Consider the following 11000-nt stretch of genomic DNA (forward strand, 5'->3'; position numbering starts at 1 on the left):
TAAAGTCTGACACTTTTGCCTGTAGCCACTCCTTTTCTGGATAATGTGACTGTGAATGCATAGCTGCTGTACTGCTCGCGTTTTGCCTCGGAAATGGGGACATGGAGGCCAAATGAACCCTGGGAGAAGCGGTGGGTAGTCTCTGCACTTTCTACCCAACATGGCATTTCTCAAATTTCAGGTATTTCTCCTCTTTTTTTTTATTTTTTAAAAAAATCAAAGATAATTTTGGATACTTTAGTGTGTGTGCTTGTGTGTGCATACTTGGGTATGCTTCATGACATGCATGTATCATGGTGGTGCGTGTGTGGAGGTCAGAGGACGATTTTAGGGAGTCGGTTCTATTCTTCCACTTTGTGGGTCCCAGGGATTGAACTCACATCATCAGGCTTGGCAGCAAGCACCTCCTTTGCCTGCCGCGCCATCTCACCCACTCCCCCATACTCTCCAGTGAAATTTCTCATGGCTCTAAGAAGCTATGAGAACACACACATGGCTTTTGCTAACAACTAAGACTTTCTTGAAGTGTGGAAAGATACCTGAACATTTTCCTAACATGTACTGGAACAGCTTTGATGAGCAGGGAGATAACTGGCAAGAAGCTTAGGATGCAATCCTGTCTCTTTCATGTGCATTGCTCTCTCTCTCTCTCTCTGTTATAAATGTATTTATAATGTGTACAGTGTTCTGCCTGCATGTCAGAAGAGGGCACCAGACCTCATTACAGATGGTTGTGAGCCACCATGTGGATGCTGGGAATTGAACTCAGGACCTTTGGAAGAGCAGCCAGTGCTCTTAACCTCTGAGCCATCTCTCCACACTCCCAACTTCTCTCTTAATAGCAATTAGAATGTGTAGTTGGCTCGAGCTTTAGACAAAGACATCTCAGGATGTCTGAAAGCATTGACTGCTCTGTTTAATACCGTAGATTTTAAGGCTTTACAGGTGTGCTGCACTTAAGACGCTGTCACAAGCAGAATGAAACGGCTGAAGCTCAGGATAGCAGGAAAGGCTCTCCCGATGAACAAAACAGAAATGTCTGTGTGGACACTGTGGGGTTGCTTTCCTTACAGTGCTGGTTGGCCATAAATAACTCTTTGTTGTGGTTCTGGAAATTGAACGTAGAGCCTCAGACACGTGAGCTGAGCTACAGCCCCAGTCCTCTTAAAATATTTTTGTTTTTTAATTATGTGTGTGTGAGTGTGTGTATGTGTGTGTGTGTGTGTGTGTGTGTGTGTGTGTGTGTGGTGTGGGTCTGTACACAGGAGTGCAGTGCCCACGGAGGCATGAGATGGTGTCAGATCTTTTAGAACCAGAATGTTAGGAAGTTATGAGCTGCCCAGTGCTGGGAACCCAACTCGGGGGCTCTGCAGGGTGAGCAGAGCACCAGTTCCTAATGTCTGTGCTCTTGATGGCGGAATCATCTCTTCAGCACCCTCTTCCATCAGTTGTTTGTTTTTTAATTAGAAATGTAAAAGTTTGGGGCTGGAGAGATGGCTCAGTGGTTAAGAGCACCGCCTGCTCGTCTAAAGGTCCTGAGTTCAATTCCCAGCAACCATATGGTGGCTTACAACCATCTGTAATGAGATCTCCTGTCCTCTTCTGCCCTGCAGGCATGCATGTAGGCAGAATACTGTATACACAATGAATAAAAATCTTTAAAAAAACAAAAAAGAAATGTAAAAATTTGAGACAGAGGCTCACCAAGTTACTTAGGCTGGCCTTGAACTCACTGTTGACCAAGGGGCTTAGACACTCCAGCTCAGGACACTAGAGGATGCCACCTATTACTGCTCCCACTTGGCAGTTGCTTTCCCTCACTGCGGTCAAATGCTAAAGAGTAAGGGAGCCCTCAAAGATCCGCCCAGGAAGAGCTCCTCAGCCAATCAGGGCTTCTATCTGGAGAGAGCTAAAGAACCCCCAGCAGCTGTCTGGTAACAGAAGAAAAAAGCAAGGAAGAAGGTGGGTAGGGTGTTTTAGAGTCCCCACCATCCTTCCCCATCCTCAGGCAGCGTAGAAAACAGAGAATCTCCCTTTGGGGGAGATAGGAGAAAAGGGCGAGTGTTGACTTGGACCCCAGGTCACACACATTTCAGTAAAACCCAGTGCTTTGCAGACTCTCCAAGACCCTGGACTCCTCTCTAGGAGCTACGGGCTGTGCCACAAGACCTGGCTCCGCAGCTGGTGGGATCTTGAGGTCTCAAGCTCCAGACCTGTCCAAGGGAACATAACATCCAGTCCTGTCCTTGGTCCCAGTCCTCTGAGGCTTTAGAACTGTCCACTCCCCCACAAGCACTCAGTTTGGTTACAAGAGGAGTCAAAAGATCTGGCAAAAATCTTTATTCAAGTCTGAAAGGCATCTCAGAAGTTAAGAAACTGTGGGTCTTGTCATCTCAGCATACTGGAATAGGCGGCAAAGAGAGCTGAATGTGGATTTATGTGGTACTGTTGTGGGTGGAGATACTCCCCACCTCTGGATCATTATCTTCGGGGAGAGTAAACCCACAGGCCTGAGTTTGGGGAGAGGAGTTGTTGCCGGATATTTGTTTATGCTGTGTAAAGATGTGTCACTGTGATTGGTTTAATAAAAAGCTGAATGGCCACTAGCTAGGCAGGGGAGGTTAGGCAGGACTTCCAGGCAGAGAAAGGGACTCAGGGGGATGAATAGAGACCTGTGGAATTTGCCAGCAAGATGTGGAGGGAAGCAGATATACATTATGGAGGAGCCATGTGGCAGGATGTAGATTTATAAATGGGTCAATTTAAGTTATAAGAGTTAGTTGTGAGCAAGTTTAAGCTAAAGCCAAGCATTCGTAATTAATAAAAGTCTCTGTGCCATTATTTGGAAGGTGGTGGTCCCCAAAAGAACGTCAAATGACAATTGATGACCAATGTGGGGCACATTCAGGGAGCCCACTGCTTGCGGTGTACAGAGCTGGGGCTCCTTTAAGAGGCTCTGCTACACAGCTGAACTCTTGAATGGTGCACTACTAGCTAGAATGGGAGAATAGACAGAAACTCCTGCCGCAGCACAGGCCAACAGCTTCCCAGAGTTAGGATGGTAAATGTGGTGCCCATGGGCCAAATCATGGACCCGAAGTGGGCAGAGTCAGTTGCCAATGCCATGTGCTAAGGAGAGCTGCTCGGTGGTAGCCCAGTAGTTTAAGGTTTGGCTCAGGCAGTCAAAGAAATGCTGCAAACCAGCAAAAAATAATAAAGTAAAATCTTTAAAGAAAGAGTAAAGAATTTAGGAAGAATAAGCCACACAAGGATGGGAAATGCACAGGGCACCTGGATCCTGTACGGTGCTTTGTTGGCTCTGAATTTTTAAAATGCTAATGAATAAAAACCAGCAGCTGCTGAGAGACATTGGATTGTGGAAAAAACGACTGATTTGCACCAGCCTATGTATTTTAAGGATGTCTTAACTTCAGAGTGGAAGTCAGGAAATGTGTTGTGTTGGGGGGAGAGGTTATGCCTTTGTCTCCACAGTGAACAAAAAGCTATGAATTCCTTTTAAATTAATAAAGACCAGATTTGATCATGGGAGACCTCCTGAAAATCTTGGCTGCAGACATGAAGGAAGAAATTAAGAAAGACTACAGGACAGGTGACGGATATGCTGACCCCTCTGCATGGGAACAGCTCTGAGACTGGGTAAGACATGGTAAATCTTGTTGGCTACTGAGTCCGCAGGGATTATTATCACATGCCATCCTTCCATATGGCATGGATAGAGGTTTATACTACAGTTTGGTTAAACAGTCCAAATGAACTTACAAAGTTGACAGATCATTTTACCTCAAACACAGAAGAAAAAAACCCATCTTTAGCTGACTTGTGCACACTGCACATTCCATACGTGTGTTAATGCAGACATGCTTGTTACCTTTGAAAGTCTGGGTGCTTTCAGAGCAAAAGGACCAGACACCACGGAAGATAAGTAGCCCAGATGACCCAGCCTCTCAAAGTGACTCTGTTGCCATTTCCTTAAAAATCTGCATCCAGGACAACTTGAGAGCTGCTAGCTGAGATGGTCCATCCTCATAGACTGCTGCAGCCAGACTCTAGATAGCCTGAACTTTCCCATCACACTGAGACTGATTTTACTATGTTGATTTTGTGTTTTGCTACTTTTCTGGAAACATTTATCAGATCTTAGAGATTTCTGATTGTGGTGGTTTGAATAGGAAAGACCCCCATTAGGTTCATATATTTGAATGTTTAGTTACCAAGGAGTGACACTATTTGAAAGATTAGAAGGATTAGGAGTTGTGGATGTGTTGGAGGAAGTGTGTCATTGAGAGTAAGCTTGGAGATTTCAAAAGCCCATGCCAGCCCCAGGTTCTCTCTCTCTCTCTCTCTCTCTCTCTCTCCCTCCCTCCCTCCCTCCCTCCCTCCCTCCCTCCCTCTCTCTTTCCCTCCCTCCCTCCCTCCCTTTCTCTCTTTTCCTCTCTCTCCCTCCCTCCCTCCCTCTCTCTCCCTCCCTCCCTTTCTCTCCTTCCCCCTCTCTCTTTCTTTCTTTCTCTCTCTCCTCTTTCTATTTCTCTTTCTCTCTCTGCTTCTCTTTCTCTCTCTGCTTACAGATCAGGATATAGCTGCCACATTCCCTGCTATGATGATAATGGACTAAACCTTTGAAACTGTAAGCAAGTCCCTAATTAAATGTTTTCTTTTAGAAGAGTTGCCATGGTCATGGTGTCTCTTTATAGCCATAGAACAATGACTAAGATACTATATTTAGGGTTTTTTTTGTGTTTTTTTTTGTTTGTTTTTTGAGACAGAGTTTCTCTGTAACTTTGGAGCCTGTCCTGGAACTAGCTCTTGTAGACCAGACTGGCCTCGAACTCACAGACATCTGCCTGCTTCTGCCTCCTGAGTGCTGGGATTAAAGGTGTGCATCACTACCGCCTGGCTATATGGTCTTTTAAATACAGACTTATGTTGTCTACAAATCCAGATAATTTGACTTCTTACTTTCCTATTTGTGTCCTTTTTTAAAAAAATTAAAATTATTCATTTTGTTTTATGTGTGAGTTTTTTTTTTGCCTGCATGTATGTATGTTTACCATGTGTGTGTTTTGTGATTGTAGTGACCAGAATATGGTAACAAATCTCCTGGAACTGGAGTTGTAGATGGTTGTGAACCACCATGTGAGTGCAGGGACTCAGACCCAGGTCCTCTGTTAACTGCTGAGGCATCTCCTCCAGCACCCCCTACGCAGTATTTATTATTTGTTTTTCTTGTCTTATTGCTTTGGTTAAGACTTCAAACACTATGTTGAGTAAGAGTGGAGACGGTGGGCACCTGTATCCAGCTTCAGATTTTAGAGGTAATGTTCTCAATTCAGTTCCACTTTGTATAGTGTTGCCTATAGTATTTTATGTAGCCTGTATTATGTTGAGGCTTGCTCTTTCTATTGCTAGTTTCTTCTGAGATTATATCACAGCAGTGAAGGCAGTTTGCTGCTGAAGTTCAAGCATGGTGTGAGAAAGGGTGAGGTGTGAGGCAAGAAGACAGGAGGCTATATTAGTACTTAGCTTAGAGTCCCTGCCCACATTCAAAGTGATCATGGGTCTGAGGTATTTTTGAGGCAGTGATCCAGTTAATTACTGAGGAGAAAGCACATCAAGTGCCCTCAAGAGCCTTTAAAAGACCATCTGGCTATCGGAAGAAAGCCTATGGCCCTCACCTCTCACACTCTTCTGCATGGTAATGCATTTCCCTTCAGGTGAAGCATGGCTTATCATCACACATACCCACGAAGGGTAGCCATGGTCCAACAGGCAGGGCCCTCAGGAAATGTTCTTGCTAACCCTCATCCGGGAATAAGCAACTTACCTTAACTAAGTCCCTGCAATATGCTTAACATAATATACCACTCTTGCAAATGCAATACACATAACATAATATACACCCAATGGAGTACATGCGTTCTCTATTCTCCATGTTCAAAAATACATGCTCACTTGATCTTAGTCTAAAAGTGAACTTTTAACGGGACAGAACTGACCTTAGATATGTATGACCCCAAAGACCACATGCTTTCCTTTCCTTCTGCCCTTTTCTGCTGACGTGACCTGCTTCCATCGGCCCACCCTGCTTTGTGTGTTTGTGAATTCTACCTACAAAGACAGCCATGAATGTAGGAGGAAATGCTGCCTCCCAGTTGTGGCATAGACCATAGCTATGTCTTTAGAAGGACAGAAACCTGTGTCCTAGAGGAAGACCTACAACAAATGAAGGTAAGGTTTCAATAACTCTCCGCATTCTTGGGGCCATGAAGAAGCCCCTTTACTTCATCAATAAGACTTAATACAGGGTCTCTGGGCCTGAAGGTACGGTACCGTAGGTAGGCGGATATGCGGCAGGTGATGAATAATTTGGGTTGTCATCCTAACTGCACCTGTAATCAATTAAAACCCAAGACGCCGGGCACACCTGTGAGTTCCTTTCCTTTCCTTTCCTTTCCTTTCCTTTCCTTTCCTTTCCTTTCCTTTCCTTTCCTTTCCTTTCCTTTCCTTTCCTTTCCTTTCCTCTCCTCTCCTCTCCTCTCCTCTCCTCTCCTCTCCTCTCCTCTCCTCTCCTCTCCTCTCCTCTCCTCTCCTCTCCTCTCCCCTCCCCTCCCCTCCCCTCCCCTCCCCTCCCCTCCTCTCCTCTTCTCTCCTCTCCTTTCCAGCTCCCCCCTCCCCTCCCCTCCCCTCCCTTCCCCTCCTCTTCTTCTTCTTCCTCTCTCTCTCTCTCTCTCTCTCTCTCTCTCTCTCTCTCTCTCTCTCTCTCTCTCGTTCTTTGGTTTTTCAAGACAGGATTTCTCAGTGTAGCCCTGGCTGTGTCCTGGAACTCACTTTGTAGACCAGGCTGGCTTCAAACTCAGAGATCTGCCTGCCTCTGCCACCCAAGTGCTGGGATTAAAGGCGCACTGCCGTGTGTGATGGGATTTTTCCCTAAATCTGGATCACTTGAGGTTAGAAGAACTACAGTGGATCTGAGTCACACCTTGTGGTGGCAGCCTACATAGAGCTTTCGCTTCTTTCCTGCTTGCCCTCCTCTCAGTGGCAAACTCAAGTGTCCTGCTGCAGAAGCTTCCCTTTGCTGCTGTTAAAATCTACTTCTTTGGGATTCTAACATAGGCTAAAGACCAGCCGAGACTTCCAGCCTCTTGGACTGACCCGATTCTTGGCCTTCCCATCGGGAGGCAGCCAGGCCACAGCCTGTAAGCCACTCCTTTAAACATGTAGATTCCTTCTGTATCAGTTCCATTCCCCTGAGAATCCCAAACAACACACCGCTCTTGCAGACTTACTTGGTTCCCAGCACCTGGGTTGGATTGACCGGTTTCAGGAAATCTGACTCTCTTCTGTCCTCGGTGGGCACACACACTCACGTGCACACATACCCACAGACAGGCACACAAAAATAAAAAGAAGTTATAAAAATAATTTTTTTTAAGAACCGGGGAGATGGCTCATTCAAAGTGCTCATTGTTCTTGCAGAGGTCCTCCGCTCAGTTCCCAGCACCCACATCAGGCAGCTCACAAACACCTGAGACTCCTTCTTTCCCAGAGCATCCGGCACCTTTTTCTGAACTTTTCTGGTACCTGCACTTAGCTATGCACACACATAATTAAAAAAGAATTGGTAGCACTTCTAGCCAGGGGATGATAAGAGGGAAAAATGGTTCCCACCATTGAGCAAATGTCATGCGCAGACATCGAGCACAATATGATGGCATAAACTTGTAGGTGAGTCACAATAATGGCGCCTTAGCTGCAGAAGAGCTCTGCAGTGTGGCTATCTGTGTCCTTAGCAAGAATTGTAAGGAGCCCGCAGACAGGTAGAGCGAAAAGACATTCTGGAAGTCAGCAGCAATTCCGTGAGTTCACATCAACCCCTGGGGAGGATGGGTACTAGAAGCCAAGTTGCTCTGTGGAGAGGACAGGAAGTATGACTGCGGATGCCATCCAGGTCCTGGCCACAGTGGACAATGAGACGGGACCTGAAAGGTGGCTGGGGTGTTGTGGGCAAAGACGCCAGATAGGAGATTAGTGGTTATATTTGTGTTTCCAAAAACTGACTTGGCTCAGCCTGGAGAAGATGGCTGCATAGGTGTGGGAGGAGTCCAGAGTGAACTGTGGGGTTGCTTTGGTGATGCCACCACTGGAAGTCCTGATGGCTGATCCTGTGGGGAACAGTGACAGTAGGAACCAGAGCATTTGTTAGAGAGGTGCTGGGGGCACTCGGACTCAAGAGGAGAGACGACCATTTTACCAGTGGTGTTCTTCCACCATAGGTGTCTACAGTGGATCTTTAGCTTAATAGGAGATCAAAGTATAAGCAAATCTCTCTCTCTCTCTCTCTGTCTCTCTCTCTCTCTCTCTCTCTGTCTCTCTCTCTCTCTTTCTCTCCCTCTCTCTCTCCCTCTCTCCCTGTCTCCCTCCCTCCCTCCCGCCCCCCCCTCTCTCTCTGTGTGTGTGTGCCTGCCTTTACGCCTATGAGGAGGCAGAGGACATTGGGTTTATCACTTTCCACTTACTCCTTTGAGTTTGCTGCGCCTGAAGCCCAACCCTTCTCTCTGCTCCCCACAGCGCTGGGTCCTCCCCTCTGCGGTCATGCCAGCACTGTATCTGAATTCTGAGGAGTGAACCTCACGCTTTTGCAGCAAGTTCTTTTACTGTGAACCTTCCTCGCCCCTCATTTTTGTCGTTGTTTTTGTTTGTTTTAGATCAGAAGTACGGTAGTATGCCAAGGTGGGGAGGAAGATATTCGGCCCACCCCACAGCTCCCAAAGTAATCAGACTGATCTCACAGGCAAGCAGGAAGGCTTCAGGAGCCCAGAAAGTGCAGTTGACACTTCCGGCTCTCTATCCAGTGATGGCTAAGGAAGGAAGAGTAGACTGGGATGCTCCAAGTCAAGCTCGATTGGAAGGACAGAGCACTTAGAAAATCCTGATGCTTACGGTATCTTGCTCAGTCTTCAGGTTACACCAAAGTCCTCGAGATCTCTTCCTTACTACCTCAGCTGAAAGCTAAAATTCGGTGGCGGGGGGGGGGGGTGTGTGTGTCCAAGGGCAGAATGTGATTATGGATAACACTGTGGTGTGTAGGCAGCTGAGTCTGTCTCAGGTTTGCTCTTCTGAGAACTGAGGCCACTGTCCCAGGACCTGAGTTGGCCGGGGAAGTCCAACACTAAGAAGATGCTCACCGAGGGGCTCTGCACGGTGATGTTTTCTAAAACTTATTTTATATGTATGGGTGTTTGGCTTGCACTTGCGTATGTGTGTCACATTTGTGCCTGGTTCCCCAGAGGCCAAAAGAGAGAGAGGCAGAGCCCCTGGAACTGGACTCACAGAAGGTTGTGAGCTGCCATGTGGGTGCTGGGAACTGAACCCCGGTTCTTTGCAAGAGCAATGCAGAGGCTTCTCTCCAGCTCCCGCTGGGGACTTTTTTGGTTGGGTCTGGTAGCACATGCCTGTAATACCAGCATTTGGATGGTTAAGGTAGAAAAAAATCCCAAGTTTGAGGCCAGCCAGGTCTATGTAGTGAGATCCTGTTTCAAACACAGAAAATATTGCCTTTTATTCATAGAAAATCGCTTCTGCAGGAAGCCTTCCATCAGCCAGTCCCTGTTAATACCAGCACCCTTGTGTGCTGGAGTGGTGCCCCGGGTCAGGACTGCCTGTGAGGTCCAGGGTCTGTGCAGCCGCTCCCTATGCCTCCGGACCACGTAAGCTCTGCACTCTTGGTCAGGGGCCTACTGAAGATCTGTACTGATGGAAGACAAGCTTCTACTACTCAGTTCTAAATAGGGAGGTACTAAACCCTCTTGTGCCCCGCCTCTTTTTAATTTGTATTCCCAACCCTGGAACCGCCACAGTGAGGAGACAAGGTGCCTTGGCAAACCTGCCTGAAAGGAGGCACCGTGGGAAAGGGGTGTAGAGAGGAAACCAACACTGTCTTAGGCCTCTTTTGCTTTAATCAACAAGGGGTATTAGATCAAGAGACAGAGGCTGCAGCGTTCAGGGAGCTTCAGTGGTGCCCTTTGTGGTAGCTGCTGGGGCCACCGTCGCCGCTCCAGCTCCCGCTCCTGCCTCCGGTGCCGCCCCCGGTGCCGCCCCCGCCCCCGCCCCCGGTGTCGCCCCCGCCCCCGGTGCCGCCCCCGCCCCCGACTCCGCCCCCGACTCCGCAGCGCTTGCTCGCTTTGTGGTAGCCCCACCACAGCCAGAAACTTTGAGGCTCAGAACACAGCAGTCTTTTCCTTTGGGGCACATCCCCGTAGCAGGCACCGTCTTCAGCTCTCCATCCCTGCACGCCTTCCTGCAGTTGCCCAGTTTGTTCGCGCACTTTCTCACATACCAGCTGCCTGCAGAGAGGAGAGCGAGCCGTCAGGCTTGGGTACTGAGCCGGCCTAGGGAATGCCACGTCTGGGAAGGGCTTGGTGGCCAGCACTTTTAAGCCTATTACTCAGAGGCGAAGGCCAAGGGAAGCGGATCTCTGAGTTACAGACTAGCCTGAACTACAGAAGTGAGTCCCAGGACAGCGTGGGCTGTGTAGAAAGACCGGCTCAAAAACCACATCAACAGAGCCCATCTTCTGAGCACTGTGTCTTCCAGGTTCTTGCTGGTTGCTGTTCTACTTTTCTTAATCATGTAAACTTTCCCTGAAGAGTAGATTAGATTTTTTTTTTAATGTGCACATATGTGGAAGGGCCTGTCATTTCTGGAAGCAGAATTCTACACTCACAATGCCCACTTCCCAGCATTTCAAATGGGAAAATATAGAAAATATTTTCATACAAAAAAATTTGCGACCTGAAATGTAACAAAAACATAAATAAATACCCCAATATAAACAATGACACATTTAAAAAAGGGAATACACAAACCATTGCGGGCATTTCTCTCCTCACTGCCAAAATACACATCCAGGGTTTTTATTGGTGACTGCTGAGATTTGCAAAGTCCTTCCATATTTCTGAGGTCCAACAAGTGACAGACTGACT

Source organism: Arvicola amphibius, chromosome 5 (assembly GCF_903992535.2).
Source record: "Arvicola amphibius chromosome 5, mArvAmp1.2, whole genome shotgun sequence".
Taxonomy (NCBI): domain Eukaryota; kingdom Metazoa; phylum Chordata; class Mammalia; order Rodentia; family Cricetidae; genus Arvicola; species Arvicola amphibius.